This window comes from Erinaceus europaeus, chromosome 3, assembly GCF_950295315.1.
Source record: "Erinaceus europaeus chromosome 3, mEriEur2.1, whole genome shotgun sequence".
Lineage (NCBI taxonomy): Eukaryota > Metazoa > Chordata > Mammalia > Eulipotyphla > Erinaceidae > Erinaceus > Erinaceus europaeus.
In genome coordinates, this window is record NC_080164.1 from 57,659,040 (window position 1) to 57,676,531 (window position 17,492).

At 36.2% G+C, this 17,492-nt stretch overlaps 1 non-coding gene across 1 annotated transcript; it reads left to right on the plus strand.

The window, feature by feature from the left end:
• Nucleotides 1-7,526: 7,526 nt before the first annotated feature.
• Nucleotides 7,527-7,664, plus strand: LOC132537960 (U11 spliceosomal RNA). Its single transcript, XR_009549361.1, has one exon. It is a non-coding gene; the product is annotated as a U11 spliceosomal RNA (small nuclear RNA).
• The last annotated feature ends 9,828 nt before the right edge of the window (nucleotides 7,665-17,492 follow it).

Consider the following 17,492-nt stretch of genomic DNA (forward strand, 5'->3'; position numbering starts at 1 on the left):
CTGGAAGTTAGAAGTGTAGGTGTGGCTTAGATAGTAGGTGAGGGCTAGGGAGACAGCATAATGATTATGCAAATAACTCTCAGGGCTGAGGCTCTGAGGACCCAGTTTCTATCTCCAACAACATTTATCTCTCTCTACCTATTTATCTCTAGATATCTTTCTCATTAAAATAAATAAAACAATAACAATAACAACAACAATAAAAAACCAGTGAGGGCAACATTAGAAAAATAAATAAATATAATAAAATTAAATTTTAAAAAAATCTTAAAAAAAATAAACCAATATTTTTTTTTTTATGAAAGGAAATGAAGGCAGGGCATTAGAAGTAAATAAAAATAGCCATTAGCTTCCACATGAGTATATCCATCTTTGTCTGAATGACTTGTTCTCTCTGATTTAAATGTAAAAATATCTGTAAAAAGAAATAGGAAGAAAAAAATTATGAGGAATATTTAGAGTAGAGGGAGGGGAATACCTTAACAATGGAATAAAAATTAATAATTTGAGTCTTAGTAATACAAAAAAAAAGTTTTGTGAGACATATATTTCATGGAACATTACTCAGAAATTTTTTAAAAGGAAGTTTCATTAGTGGTGAAGAAGTGCTGTATATGTCTTTCTCCCTATCTCTGCCCTCTCTCTCAATTTCTCTCTGTCTTTATAAAATAAATTAAAATATATAATATGTATAGTAATTATTTGATTTCATTCTAATCATAAATGAAATAGAAAAGGATACTATTAGGGAGAAACAAGTATAATGAATAAAAGAAGATACCAAGTTATCAAGATAATTAATATTTAATGAAATATTTTAAAACATCACAATTAATGCAAAAGAAGCATGACAAATAAAACATTAACTTTTAAATGAAGGTTAGATATTTTTGTTGTGTGATTATGGATTATTGTGCAGTAGAAATGATAGTTTTCAATCAGCCTGAGGTTCTGGGACTATTGTATCTGCTGGGTGGGATTATAGGAGTTGGCAATAAGGATGTAATAAAATGGATAAAATGAAGCTTTCAGTAACATTTTCAGAGACAGAGAGGTGGAGAGAGAGAGAGAGAGAGAGAGAGAGAAGTAAAAGAGACCATAACACTAAAGCTGCTTTCAATGCAGTGGGGCCTGGGCTTACACTTTATCCTTGAACATGACATAGCAGTCACACTATACAAGTGAGCTATTTTTCTGGCCCAAATTTTCAATATATTAATGCTTTTTTTTTTGATAGAGACAGAAATTGAGAGGGGAAAGAAAGATAGAGAGGGAGAGAGACAGAGAGAAACCTGCAGCTCTGCTTCTCCACTTGTAAAGCCTCCCCCCTGCAGGTGGGGACCAGGGACTTGAAGCTGTGTCCTTGTGCCCTAGTAATGTGAGTGCATAAGGAGGTGTGTCACTGCCCAACCCCTATCTTCATGCTTTCATGATTGTAGAATTTTCACTAGCTTTTTCTTTTTCCATTTGGTTCAAAATATGAGAGGATATTTTAGAGCACAAAGATTTTTCTTTTAATATTTATTTTAATTCTCATTGACTTAGTATAGCATTGGAAATGGATGTTTTCATAATTTTCTTTTAGAAAAAATACTATAAGGATAATAAAGACACTTAAGCTCACACAGTTAGTAGAACAGCAGTTTGAAACAAAGTCTTACTTCCAAGTCTACTCCCCTGATCCCTATGCTTTCATAGAAACCATAGCATTCAGCCAGAAAACTCAAGTATCTAGGTCACTTTGCTTTACGTGTTTCCAGATTGAAGCATTTTTTATAACTTATATACTATAAACAATTCCTTGTAAATCATGTCTCTGATAATTTTATAGTCATTTGCAAATTGCAATCTATTTCCCCATAGACTGATACATTCTGTAGCATGAATTTCTTTGTTGCTTTAGATATATCAAGAAAAGAAACCATTGTGCTGCCCAAAGGTGTATCACATTCATTTGTGGCAACCCAGAAGAGAAAATATGTGTGTCTCTGCAAATATGAGTACCTTATAGTGTGCTGATAATTCTATTAAATCCACACATTAGCATGTATAGTCTCAAAAAGGAAGTTCATTTTTAGGTGGAAGCACTCCATGGCCTGTAAATAATTCTTGATCTTCTTCTAAGCATCAATTAGTTTGTTTTCTAACTATCTGAATCATCTCAAATTATTTTAGCATGACTTTATCAATTTTCAATATACTTATTTCCTTAGGTTCAAAGCATGTTTTTCCCTGATTAACATATAGCATAAATAAAACTGTAAAACATAGCAAAGACAAATCATTTCTATTCTCATCATGGAATTTTACTTAAATGAAAAAACAAATAAACAAACTATTGTTACAGGACAATGCTATTCTGAAGTTTGTGTGAGAATAGTATGTGTGAGAATTTCCTAATGCAAAACCTGTTAAAGTGCTGAACCCAGAAGAATTTGGCATAAATGAGACATAGAATTAGCTGACATGAGATATTGTGTTTATTCCATTGTTGGAGAGGACTAAACTGGGCAGCTATTGTCACAGGTGAAAAGTGTTTTCAAAAGTCTGCTCTGGTGCTTGTTAGATAAGGGGCTGCCTTACTCTGAATAACCTGAACAAGATTTATACACTTCACTGAAATGGACTTGTGTTTACAGTTTGTCCTTGCACACCAGGATTAACAGAGCAAGGGCAGTGTGAGCGGCATCTAGAAAGGAAACCTCAGACAACCTTTAGAAAAGTGCTAGGAGGTTGTTTAGAAGAAAAACAGGTTTTCTGAATCTAGTCTTTAACTTATAGTAGGTAGCACGCTCTTTTCTGCACCAAGAATAGATTCTCAGTTGCTGTTATGACCTGAGTTGGGAGGTGCTTTTTTTTTTTTCTGCTAGTGGAAACTTTCTAACTAAAAATACTTAAATATTTTACATGAGCCAAAGTTCTGCTGTCATCCTCTCTATGAAGAGTGAGATACTTTGAAAAAAAAATCATAGAATACAATGAAAGTCCTTGGTGTGGAGTTTTTTTAAAATACACCAATGTGCTACAATCACAAAATATTCTTTATGGAAAGTTAGGATTCATAACTCCTCAGTGTATATTTTTACTGCACAGGGATCCTCTCCTGCATACTTTCACTCAGGGACTATTCAGCTCATGCCTGTGCTCCTAGGGTCTGAGCCATTTTCAAGTCCCTTTATGATCTATGCAGAAATTATCTCTACTTCCAAACCATCAAATGTAGTGTGTGGGTGCAATGGCTGCCTTCCAGTGAATTGAAAAGCTCTCATGACTTGGCATACAGTCTTTCCCTGGGCCCTTCAGTAATGGCATTTCACTTAATACAATATGCCCCTAACTGAGTTTTAGTGATTTCAAATGAATTTAGTCTCCTTATCAATATCCTCTATTTGGTGGTATGCTTGCTCTTCAGTGTGCTGTGCCAATAAATCCAGCACAAGTGCTGCCTCTTTCCCTCTCAATTGTCTGGCCTCTCTCCTATGAAAGCAAACACCAGGCAGTGAAAAAGAGGCTCTCAAAGAACTTGTTTGTATCATAAATGTAAATATCAATAAACTCAGAAGGTTGACAAGGGCATGCTCTCAATAGATTTGGCCATGTTCTTGGCTGCTTTACAAGAGAAATGCTGGAATACTAGGAAGCCCGAATAGCTTGCTAGTGGGCCTAAAAAGACATGTCCAAATTTAAATACTGAAAAAAAATAGTCTGATCAGAAACCTAATTCATCAGTTCCCACCAGAATGTTAGTATAATTCAAAGAAAGACAAAAGGAACATCATGTCAGGTTATCTGTATTTTATCCATGATCTAGGTAGAATTAGGATTTCTTTTTTATTTTATTTTATTTTTTTTAATTTATTTCTCTTCTGTTGCCCTTGTTTTTTATTATTGTTGTAGTTATTGTTGTTATTGATGTCGTCGTGGTTGTTAGATAGGACAGAGAGAAATGGAGAGAGGAAGGGAAGACAGAGAGGGGAAGAGAAAGATAGACACCTGCAGACCTGCTTCACCACTTGTGAAGTGAATCCCCTGCAGGTGGGGAGCTCGGGACTCGAACTGGGATCCTTATGCTGGTCCTTGCTCTTCTCGTCAAGTGCACTTAACCCACTGCGCTACCACTCGACTCCCAGCATCGGCATTTCTATCTAGTCTGTCTTAGTATTTGAAAAAAAGAAAAGGAGTTTTAGTATTATTGTGAAGAGACTGAAAACTAGAGAGAGAAAAGGAGAAAGACAGAAATTTGTAGCACTACTCAACTATTTTAGAAGCTTCTTCCCCAAAGGTGAATACCAGGGACTTGAACCCGAGTTCTTTCACACAATGACTTGCACACTTTACAAGTTGAGCCACCATTTTTTTTTACATATTTTGAGACAATTTTGGACTTAGAGGCAGTGGTAAGAAATATATAAAATAAATGAACTATTCTATTTTCCCCAATATTTATGTCTTACAGAATCATAGTACAATAAGTTAGCTAGGACATGAATACTGATACAATTGCTCCCATCAACACATGGATCACTGATACTGACCTTTAACAGTCATATACTTTCCTTTCTCATCCTTCCTTAATTCTTGGAAATCACATGTCCTTGTATACTTCTGGTACTGTCATTTCAAGAATATGAGATACATGGAATCAGGAATTAAGTTTTTTCATTCAGCATAATTATCCAGAGTTACTGTAGGTATGTCTAAATATTTTTTTCCATTTTATTACTGACTAGTACTCCATGGCAGGGATATACCACAGGTGTATTAGCTGCTCACTTAACAATGAACACTGATGTTGTGTCCAGTTCATAGTACTAAACATAATGCTTCTGTATACATTTCAGTAGAGTTCTTCATGTGCAAAAATATGTTTTTATTTTTTAGAAAGGAGCTTAAAAATAGAATATTTATCTACCCATCCAATATAACTAAGGGGGCGGGAATGGATAGCATAATGGTTATGTTAAGAGTCTCTCATGCCTGAGGCTCCAAAGTCCGAGGTTCTATCCCTTGTACCACTATAAACCAGAACTGAGCAGTGCTCTGGTTAAAAAAAAAAAAAGAAAGATTAAAAAATAAACCAATTAACTAACCAATATTAGTAAGGGCATTTGAACAATATGCCGGTTCATTGCTGTTGAAAAAAGCATCAGCCACTAGATTTAAATTCTGATGTAGAAGCTTTTGTTTCCCCCTTCCTGCCCTCCTTCCTCAATCTTTTGCTTTGGTGCAATATACCAAACTCCAGTCCTAGTTTTACTTTGTATTTCCCATTTCTTTTTTTTTAATATTTATTTTATTTATTCCCTTTGTTGCCCTTGTAGTTTTATTATTGTAGTTATTATTATTGTTGTCATTGTTGGATAGGACAGAGAGAAATGGAGAGAGGAGGGGAAGACAGAGAGGAGGAGAGAAAGATAGACACCTGCAGACCTCCTTCACCGCCTGTGAAGCGACTCCCCTGCAGGTGGGGAGCCGGGGCTCAAACCGGATCCTTATGCCAGTCCTTGTGCTTTGTGCCACCTGCGCTTAACCTGCTGTGCTACAGCCCGACTCCCTCTTCTATTTTTTCTTAAGTCCTAGGTATAAATAAAATAGTTTATTGAGAACTTCATGTTCATGACCTGTAGTATAGTTGGAGAGATATGGAAATGATTTCTCTCCCTCCCAACTAAGTCCTTTTCCACCATCATGAACCAAGATCACAAAGTACCCCCAGTCCTCTTCCTTGTCTTTGTTCCCCAGTGTTCTTTGCTTTGGTGCAATACACTACATATAGCACAAGCTTCACTTCGTGTTTTCCCTTTCTGTCTTTGTTCTTTATAATCCGTCTATTGGTGATATCATTTTGTATTTGTCCTTCTTTTTTTTAGATGATTTCCCTTAACATAATTCCTTTTTCTTCCATCCAAGATTAGGTGACAGAGATCATGTCGACATTTTTAACAGCTGAGTGATATTCCATTATGTGTATATACACAACTTTCTTAGTCACTCACACACTGTTGCTAGGCATCTGGGTTGCTTTTAAGTTGAACATATAAGTCTAGGGAGTCAGGCAGTAGTGCAGTGGGTTAAGTGCACATGGCACAAAGCACCAGAACCAGCATAAAGATCCTGGTTCAAGCCCCTGCCTCCCCACCAGAAGAGGAGTTGCTTCACAAGCGGTGAAGCAGGTCTGCAGGTGTCTTATCTTTCTCTCCCCCTCTCTGTCTTTCCCTCCTCTCTTCATTTCTCTCTGTCCTATCCAACAAGGACGACATCAAGAACAACAACAATAATAACTACAACAATAAAACAACAAGGGCAACAAAAAGGGAATAAATAAATATTTTTTTAAAAGAAGTCTACAGACATCTTTGTAGAGCCATATTTGCTTTCTTTAGATATATGCCCTGGAGAGGAATTGCCAGGTCACAGGATAGGTCTATTTCTAGAGTTCTGAGAGGTTTCAAGATCTTGGCAACCACCTTCTATCTTATAGTAATTTAATTTTGGCTACTCAGTTTCACTGCTGTAAGCCAAAATTTTCAGATAAAGAATAAAAGAGACAGATAGAGAGGTAAAGATACCACAACAAGCTTCCCCCAGTGAGTTGAGTTGGACACTGTGCTCGAACATGAATCTATGTGCATGATACAGCAGGTGCAATATCCAGGTGGGCTCTCTTGCTTGTCTGGCAGCTAATAAATACCTTTTGTGTTATGCTTGATGTCTTCACTGTCCTATTTGTTTTTATCTATGAAGTTTTTGTTTTGGGGATACTATGAGTGTATATATAAGATTCTATACTTAACCTGTTGTAAATTGAAAGCAAGTGTACTTGAAACTCATGTATTTTATGATAGTGAGAGGAAGACAACCGCACTATACTCTAGCATATATGTGGTACCAGGTTCTCACATGTACAAGTCCTAGCTGCTATCTTGGGCTCATTGTAAGTCCTTAAACTCGTTCAGAAAATTTAAAAGGGAACATATATAAACACATCTTATATATCCAATTATATCCTGTCAGAGATATATTTAGAAAGTCCATACCAAAAGCAAAGGAAATAAAAGCAAAAAATAGACAATTGGGATTACATAAAATAAAATATTTCTACACAGCAAAATAAGTTATCAACAAAACAAAAGAACATTCAACCAAATGTGATAAAATACTCATGCAACATACAGTTGACAAAAGGCTAATGTCTCAGATTTATAAAGAATTCACAGAATTCAACACCAAAAAGAAACGCTCTGTCAAAATATGTGTAAGGGCACTGGACAGATACTTCACAAAAGATGTACAGATGGTCAATAGGAACATGAAAAATGCTCTTTGTTACTTATCAGGAAATTGCAGGTCCAGATAATATAGATGCTTAATACCTCATGCCTGTGAAACTATGCTACATCACAAAGGTCAGAGATCACAAATGTTGGCAGAGTATGGAGAGTAAAAGAACCCTTATCTACTCTTGATGGGAATGTAAGCTTGTTCAACTTCTATGGAAAACAGTATAGATATTTCTCAAAAAAAAAAAAAAAGACTTCTGTTGTGAGTGGCACATATATAGGGCAGCTCTTATCTCTGTGTGTGGAACTGACATCAGGAGATTTTGGAAGCATAAGTTTTTGTAGTACTCAGGGAGCTAATCATTATTGGTAATGTATCTGACAAATTATCCAGAAATTCTACCCTAATGGTAAAAGTATACAATGTCATCACACACACACACACACACACACACACACACACACACACACACAGAGAGAGAGAGAGAGAGAGAGAAACTAAAATCTTCAAAAAGATCTTAACATGAGTTAACAATACCTTAAATGGCTCATATATTATGACCAAATAGGATATTCCAGAGATGCATGAATAGTCAAATATATACAGAGATTAATGTAATACACCAACCATAACAGCAAAAGGAAAGATAAAAATCATATCATATGATACCTGTATGGAAAGCATTTAACAAGATTCAGCATCTATGTAGGATAAAAAATAATAAAATGGAAAATAAAGCAATATATTTAAATTCAAGAAAAGGTCATGTAGCAAAAATACAGTGAATATAATGTTCAATGGTGTGGTGAAAGCTTTTCTGTAAGATAAGGTATAAGACAGGATGCATTGGATCGACCTTCTCATGGTGCATCCTGTGAGTACCCATTCATTGGGGAAACTGACGATCCTTCCTAGCCAACTGAATCCACATGGATCCCAGTCACTTTCAAAGCCAGCAACAAGCAGCTCCTGACAGCTTTCAACCTGATGCTGTTGACTGGTTATGGAAGAAGGGCAAACGCTAGAAGAAGAAAGGTATAAGACAAGGATGGCTATGTGGAATATACAGAATAGAAACACACGAACTTGCAAAAGAAAAATAGCCAAGTTTCAAACTGTCTCTAAAGTTTTGTGAGAACTATACTGATTCTCTCTATGTCTATCTCTCACTCTTTCTCTCTCTCTGTAGTGTGTGTCTGTGTGTGTGTGTGTGTGTGTGTTTGTGTGTGTGTGTGTGTGTGTGTGTGTGTGTGTGTGTGTATGTGTGTGTGTAGGGAGTGTGGAAAAACAGAAATTTGGTGTTAGGTCTGGTTTGAGATTATACCCACATCATTTTACAACCTTGAAAACCACTAATCATCACTGTTTTTTAAAGACAATGATAGAGGCCAGACAGTGGTATGCTCAGTTGAGCACAGATGTTAGCATGAACCAAAATACTAATCAAGCCCGTGTCCCCACCTACAGGTGAGAAGCTTCTCCAGTGGAGATGGCGCCCTTTTACTCTCTGTCTCTATCTCATCCTCCTCTTCCAGTTTCTCTCTGTTCTATCAAATAAAAATAAAGGAGGGGGAGACCAGGTAAAGTAGTGAATTTTTCATGCAGGCAGGAGCCCCAGTGATAACACTGGTGGCAATTAAAAACATAAAAAGCAAGAATGAATACCACAATTATTTGACATTGTAGTGGAAGCCTCATCCAGAGCAATCAGGTAGGAAAAGAAATGCAAATAGGAATAGGAGAAGTCCAATTATCATTATTTTTAACTGACATGATAATACTCATAGAAAACACTAAAGACCCATAAAAGACTATTAGAAATAATAAATAAATGAACTAAAGTGGTAAGCTAAAATAAATATATAAAAATTTATTGCTTTATATACACATATAACTGGAAGAGAAAGAAATAGAGGAAATAGCCCTATTTACAATGGCAAGAAAAATAAATATTTTCCAATTAATTTATAAGGCTAGAATTACTGTTATATTATATTTATGTCTGACATTAGATTTAAGAAAACATCAAACCAATATATTCCATGAATTTATACAAAATCATAATGAAATTATCAAATTAAATGAAGTTTAATTAACATATGACCTAAGAGCTTGAGGTTGAATTATAATCTAAATATAAAACTATAATTTTATACTTAAAAAATTAAGTAAAAAATCATCTGAATAAAAATGGAAAGAGCATTTCACATAACACATATTCATCATAAATAATTATAAAACTATATAAGGGACTTCCTTATCCTGTTTATTACTTTTAAAATTTGGTATCATAGTTAATAGGGAAACATTGAAACTTTCATGCTAGGATTGAGAGCAAGAATGTCTATTTTTAAAACTAATTTTGATTTTGAATAATATTTAAATAATTACTTTTGTTTTTTTAGAGAGAAAGGTCAGTCCACTGCTCAATTCTGGTGTGTGGTGCTGCTGGAAACTGAACACAGGACCTCAGAGCTTTTAGGCATCAAAGTCTGGTACATTATTGCTCAACTCTCATCACTCTCACATTTCTATTCAGCATTCAAATGGGGGTCTTTACTAGTACAACAAAGTGAGTGGAAAAAAATAAACATAAAAATTGGAAAATGTGAAATACAACTTTATTCATAGATGACTAATCATATATTTAGAACATCCCAAACAAGCTATAAAAATCTATTACTACAACTAATAAATAATAAGCAATTGACCAAACCCTGTACAAAGGAATGCTATTAGGAAGTAAATAGGAACACATTATTGGATGCAATATAGTTGCAGCAACATAAATGAAATCCAAAACCATGTGCTAAACAAAAGAAGCTAGGTGAAAAATATAATGCATGCTCCATAATTGTATTTATGTTCAACTGCAGAAAAGGTATCTAATTTCTTTTGACAGAGAATAACTGTTTACTAGGGCAAGATTTTTGATAATGAGTGTGAATGGGCAAAAGGAACAAATTATGTCCAAAGAAATGTTCTATATCATGTGGTTTTATGTTATCTAAATAGTATTTAGAATGTACATGTATATATGCATATATATGTATATACATATATATGTGTATATACATATATATGTATATATAAAGAGAGAGAGAGATCACACTGTATCTCAATAGAATTGAGCTAAAAAAGGTTAATCATAATATATATTTCATCCTAAACTAAGATAGTATTATTTATAAACACTTTTCTACTTAACAGTTTTCTTCATGAAGATCTGAGGAAATTATCTAGAAATACTCTCTTAGAAAGCAATTAGATTGATTTTATGTTATGTTATGTTTTTTATCTCACTGTTTTGTTCCTTGCAGTCTAAATTTGCATCACTTGGGCAGGAGATAGCATAATGGTTATGCAAACAGCTTTCATGACTGAGGCTCCTAAGTCCCAGGTTCAGTCCCCTGCACCACCATAAGCCAGAGCTGAGCAGTGCTCTGGTATTTCTCTTTCTCTCTCTCTCTCTGTCTCTCTGTCTCTGTCTCTCTCTCTGTCTCTCTGCATTTCTCTCAAAAATAAAATATTAAAAATCTGCTCAACTGGTTAAGTACACATAGACAGTGTACAAGAACCCAGGTTGAAGACCCTGGTCCCCACGTGCAAGGCGGAAAATTTCATGAGTGGTGAAGCAGGGCTGCAGGTGTCTCACTGTCTCTTTCCATCTGTTATCTCCCCTTCCCCTCCCACTTTCTCTCTGTTTGTACCCAATAATAAATAGAACTTTAAAAAGAAAGGTTAGGGAGTCTGGCGGTAGCACTGCGGGTTAAGCGCGCATAGCACAAAGTGCAAGGACCGGCATAAGGATCCCGGTTCCAGGTCACGAACATGGCAAAGCAGGCACAGTATTCAACTTTGTTGTTTTGCCATCCCATAGCTATAAATAATTTTAAGTATCTAAAAACACATGACTAAATACACCAATGAAGTATTGAAAGAAAAACTGTAATGAAAAAATCTATCTGAAAGAAGGTAACATATTAACTACAAAATAATTTAAATGAATGACAGTTTTCATACAAATAGACTTTGTATTTCATATTGACGATATATGGTAGCCAATACAGAATTTTGGATAGCAACTATGAAAGAAAGTCATACGAATGTATGACATATACTAAACAGTCTCCCACTCCCTGGTTTTATCCTTCTTGAGTTATTCAACACTTTTAAATGTTGTATGCAATTGAAAAATAGTGATAATGTTAGTAATGATTTGTTGGATTATATTGTGGAATAAATGAGAGGATGTAAATGTTTTGTAGGCGAAAATCCCATGCAAATATATGCTTAAATACTGGCTATGTGTCAAGTTAGACATGTGATTAGTAACTATGTTGGCAATGTCATTTTCAACTAGGAAGGACAATCTATGTAATAATAATTGTACATATATCTATTATGGGCCATTGCAACTGTTGATAGTTCTTAAACTGTTCAAATAGTGTTTAATACCCAGTTAGTAAACCAAGGAAACTCAGTTTCTGACTTAAATGGACTGTGAATGAAGGTATAAAGAATGGTTTCACTTACACATTTAAATAATTGCAGGACTTCAGCTGGATAGGAAAATCTTTGGCCTCGTTAATGAGGACTGGTTCAAATTATGCTATGAAAGAATTCCTGGAGCACTGGTTTAATTTCATTTTTTTTTCTCCAAGCACACATTACTATGGTCTACTGAAAAGTAACCCTGATTCAGAAGGCTACAATTCAGAGATAGGAAAAAAGAGGGTTGGTTGACTTGGGTAGCTCCCTGCCACTTAACACCTCTAATGTTTGAAACTTGTTTGAATATTAAGTCCTCTATATGTTAGGCCCTGCTGTAGATGATATCTTCTGTGTCAACATTCATTGGATACCTTGGGTGAGTTCATCAAAGTCTGAGCTTCAGTTTTTTCCCCAAAAGATTTATGTAGTTATTAGTGAGGAAGAGAGAGGGGAGAGAATCAGAGCATCAATCTGGCAGAAATTATGCCAGAAATCAAACTCAACCCCCCCAACCCCGCCTGCCTATTCCTTGTTCTACTCATTGTGCCAATCTTCAGATTGAGATGGGTGATAGTTCTGCATTAGGACTACATATCAAGAATCTGGGTCTTCATCCTTTTTTGCAGTTGGTCACTGACTCACACTCCACCTCTGTTCTAAGTATCTGCAGCCTGTTCTTAGCTGAAACAGCTTGTCCACACAGAATATTTTGCCAGCGTATCTTTCTGCTACCATAGACTATTGTTTCAAGTTAGTAATAGTTATGGAAGGGTAAGATTGAAACAATAAGTGGGATGAGGATTTATTCTTTTTTTTTTCATGTATTTCTTTTTTAAAATTTTTATTTATAAAAAGGAAACACTGACAAAAAACATAGGATAAGAGGGGTACAACTCTACACAATTCCCACCACCAGAATTCTGTATCCCCTCCCCTTCCCTGATAGCTTTCCTGTTCTTTATCCCTCTGGGAGGACCCAAGATCATTGTGGGATGCAGAAGGTGGAAGGTCTGGCTTCTGTAATTGCTTCCCCGCTGAACATGAGTGTTAGTGGGTTAATTCACACTCCCAGCCCGTCTCTCTCCCTAGTGGGGCGGGGTTCTAAGGAAGCAGGGCTTCAGGACACATTGGTGGGGTCTTCTGCCCAGGAAAGTCCGGTTGGCAACATGTTAGCATCTGAAACCTGGTAGCTGAAAAAAGAGTTAACATATAAAGCCAAACAAATTGTTGACTAATCATGAACCTAAAGGCTGGAATAAGGCAGATGAAGATTTGGGAGGTCTCCATTTTGTAGGTAGTTAGTAGTCCTATTTTAGTTACATTCCAAAGGGTCTGTGGCTATACAAGTTTTTTTTTTTTTCTGAGTCTGATATCTAATATGCGAGTGGACCCAAATTATTGTCTGGGGAGATGATGTCATGGCTGGAAAAAGGACCAGAAAGCTAGACCAGGGAAGAGAGTAGCTCTCAAATTTGGGAAAGGTGTACAAATATTGTTGACTGTAAACCCCATCAATTTGATCTGATCTGATCTGAATATGATCCCATATTCAGCTTAGGAGCCTATGTGACCTCTGCATCCCTGTAGATCTGAGCTCACATTATGTAGTCATGAGTAGGAATTTTCCAAGCTGCCCTAATTTCAGGACCCATCTTCCTCAGGTGGAACATAGAGTATGTTGCCCAGCCTCCCTTTGGAGGATGGAACAGTCTCTACAGTTGTTTATCCACATTGGAGGCAAGGTCCTATGGGGGGGGGGGGCTCACAAAGGGGTCTATTGTGTTTTTACTGATAGAGATGATCAGTAACAATGGAGAGAGGAATCTATTCTATTCTAGGTCTAGGCCCATCATATCTGTTTGGGAATCTCAGAACTCCCCAAATAGGGCCCCAGCTGCTGGGGTGACCTGATAATGACTAAAGAGCCATTGTTAAAGTATGCCAGTCTCTTGCCCTTATTCAGCTTTTGCAGTCCTTACTTTGATAAGGTTAGCTTTGGAGTGACTGAGGGAAGTATAATAGGAAGTAGGTGAGGAGGGTATCTAAGTCTAAGTAGACACTATTTCATTATGAACTTTATGGTTAATTTATCCCACAAGTCTCTCTTAGTATGAGAGACTTTTATATACGAGATATATAAAGATACTTTTATTTGAACTTCAACATTTTAAAACAGCTAATTACAATGTGAGGGACATCTTTTGATAGTACCTTATCATCACAGTACTAGATTACTTTTTGTCTAATATTAAAAATTATTTGAAGTATTGTGAAACCTCAAAGGTAAGTTCCTGTTGATATGTGTGTATTTGTGTGTAGATACATTTCTATGTATTGATTTAGTTTTAGTTAAATTATGAAAATAAATTAGAAAATACAGCCTGTTTTGAATGTAAATATCAACTCTGCTACTACCTATCAGGTTTGCTGTGTCTATTATAGATACAATTCTCTTATCTTTAGAATAATCATATTACCTACCTTTACTCTTAGTTGTAAAGTTTAAGGCAGACTATAGAAGTTCCCTAGTATAATGGCTGTCTCAAAATACTACTCAATACATGTAGTCATGGTCCTTTTTGTGCCAAATTAAAGTTGGTGAAGACATATACAGGACTTTTTAAAAAAAATTTATTAGTGACTTAATAATTATTGGCAAGATTATGGGATAAGAATGGCTCAATCCCTCACAATTCCCACTACCAGAGTTTTACATCCCACTCCTCAGTTGGAAACTTCTTTATTCTTTATGCCTCTGGGAGTATGGCCCAAAGACCTTTATGGGGTACAGAAGGTGGAAGGTCTGGCTTCTGTAATTGCTTTGTGGCTGGACATGAGCATTGACAGCTTGATCCATACCCTCAGGCTGTTTCTATCTTTCCCTAGTGGGGAAAGGCTCTGGGGAGGTGGGGGTACCAGGAGACATTGGCAAGGTCATCTGCTCAGGGAAATGAGATTGGCACCATGGTAGCATCTGAAACCTGGTAGCTAAAAAGTATTAATATATAAAGCAAAAAAAATTGTTTAGTAATCAAAAACCTAAAGGTAAGAATACAGCAGATGAGACTTGGAACCTTCATGTTGGAAGAAGCTAAGAAGTCTATTTTAGATATATTCCAAGGGTCCCATGACTTTATTTATTTTTGCCTGAGTCTGAAAATTAACATGAAGATGGGCTAAAGGTATTATCTGGGGAGATGGTGTCAGGAATAGGATTAGAAAGCTGGATCAGAGCAGAAATAGCTCCTAGATAAGGAAGAAGTATGTAAACACCATTAAGTTTAAACCCCATTGACCTGATCTAGGACCTATATTAAGCATAAGAGCTTATGTTACCTCTTCATCTCTGTAGGTCTGAGCTCACATTCCATGGTCATAGCTAGGAACATTGTGGGCTTGCACTCATTTCAAGACCCATCTTCCTTGAGTGACAGATTATGTTAACCCAGCCTCCCTTTGGACAGTGGAGCAGTTTCCACCATTGTTATTCTACTATACAGGACCTCTTACAGCAGTGCATGGAACGAGGGCTCATTTCTTGAGACAAAAAGGCTTTCCCTTTATTAATATAAATATCTAATTTAGTTCATGAAGATATGGTGAATTCACTTAAGAAACCTATATTCAGAACTACTTCTTAGAATATCACTAGAAGAGAATTTCTGGTATTAATAAAGAATGGGTCAGGGAATGCAGGGTTGATAGAATCAGTGGTGATTTCTAGGGATGACCAAAATGTTCTTATTTAAGGTGAATATTATTGGGGATATTTTTATTAGTAACAAATGTGACATTTCCTTGGAATAGAAATTTCTTCTCTGGCTTACTTTTGTGTGGCATACCTAGAAGAGTAAACTTTATTGCCCAGAATAAAAACTAATAATCTTCTTGTATATTATTGGTTAAAATACTTGAAACATTTTTCTCTCTGCCACTGAACTCAGAGACAGCAGGGCCAAATTTTCCTGCTCTGCACTTTTTCATTATAAATAAACTTTGGTCTGTGACTTGAGCCCCTGAACACTTCTGACCAGAACATGTTTCACATCAGCTGCCAAAGTTTCCTTAACTTGAAGTCAACCAGTAAGGACACCATGCCCAAACATCTAGTCTATGAGAAAAGCACAGACCATTGAAGATTCTCACATGCCAACTAAATAACTAAAGATGAGGACATTCAGATGTTGTCCCAGGAAGACAAGGCCTTCGGTAACTTCAGGCACTACATGGCTCAGAGAAACAAAGGCCAGAACTGGACTATGAAGCACTCCCTGCCTGTTTACAAATACTGTCTTCAGAACAGTTCCTACAAAGAGTATTGCTTTAGGTAGTCCTCACAGCAACTCAGAGGGGTTGAGAGATTGAGCCTTAAATATTTTACAAGTAGAAGGACTGAGACACAGAAGAAATAAATGATGTATCTAAGGTCAAGTAAAATCATTGCAAAAGCAGTTTAGTGTGAAATGTGTTCTGGGTTTTCAGTCAGTCTCTCTGAAGGAGAAGAATAAATATATGTTTAAAAAGTGAGGAATCCTATGGTTCCTCCTTGGATTACATCTATCTTTAGCCTGTTAAAAAGTGAGGAGAAGGGACACAAAAGATAAAGTTATTTCCATCTAACAGAGTATATGAGATAATATGTTAATATTTACATATACTCCATTGACTTTTTTTGAGTCGCTGATACCTTTAAAGAATTATAGTGGGGGTAGATAGCATAATGGTTCTGCAAAGAGACTCATAGCTGAGGCTCCAATGTCCTTGGTTCAATCCCATGCACCACCATAAAACAGAGCTGAGCAGTGATCTGGTAAAAAAAAAAAAAAAAAAAAAAAAATCTGTGAATAATTGGTCTTAGCTTTTAATAAGGAATACTCCTCTCAAAAAGCATACAATTGGGGTCTGGCAGTACTTCACCTGATAGACTGCACACATTACTATTTCTAAGGACCTGGGTTCAAGTTCCTAGTCCCCACTTGTAGCGGGGAAAGGTTCACAAATAGTGTGAGGATGTGCTACAGGTGTCTCTTGCCTACTCTCTCTGCTCCCTCCTCCATTTCTCTCTGAGTCTATCAGAAAAAAAACATATAAGCAGGGGTGGGTGATGGCACACCTGGTTGAGCATACACACTACAGTGCACAACGACCCAGGTTCAAGTCCCCAGTCTCCACCTGCAAGGGGAAAGCTTCACGAGTGGTGAAGCACTGTTCAGATGTCTCTTTGTCTCTCTCCCTATCACCCCTTTCCCTCTCAATTTCTGGTTATGTCTATCCAATAAATAAAGATAATAAACTAAAAAAAGCATGCAGTGTAGTCAGAGGAAATGAGACAGATCTAATATAATTTAAAAACTTAGAAAACACAATATTTTAAGTATAAAATTATTTGGGGGCAAAGGGATTTCTTAGAAATGAGAGATGGATTTGAGCTAGCATTATCTTGGAAACCTTCATGGAGGAAGCCATATTTCAACCATACTTTAAAGGATGCATAGAGTGTACTGAATTCAGATACTCAGCTTAAGATAGATAAAAAAAAATTTTTTAAAAAGCTGTAGAAACTGAAAATATAGCTTAGAGAATTGTCAACAGAGAGATAAAAAGAGTGCCATGACTATTAGAGACTGAGGACAGAGTGTTAAGAACACTAGTGTGGAAGAAAAACCATGGAAAGACATCATAGAAGAAGCTGTGCTATAGTTTAGAGTTATTCTATA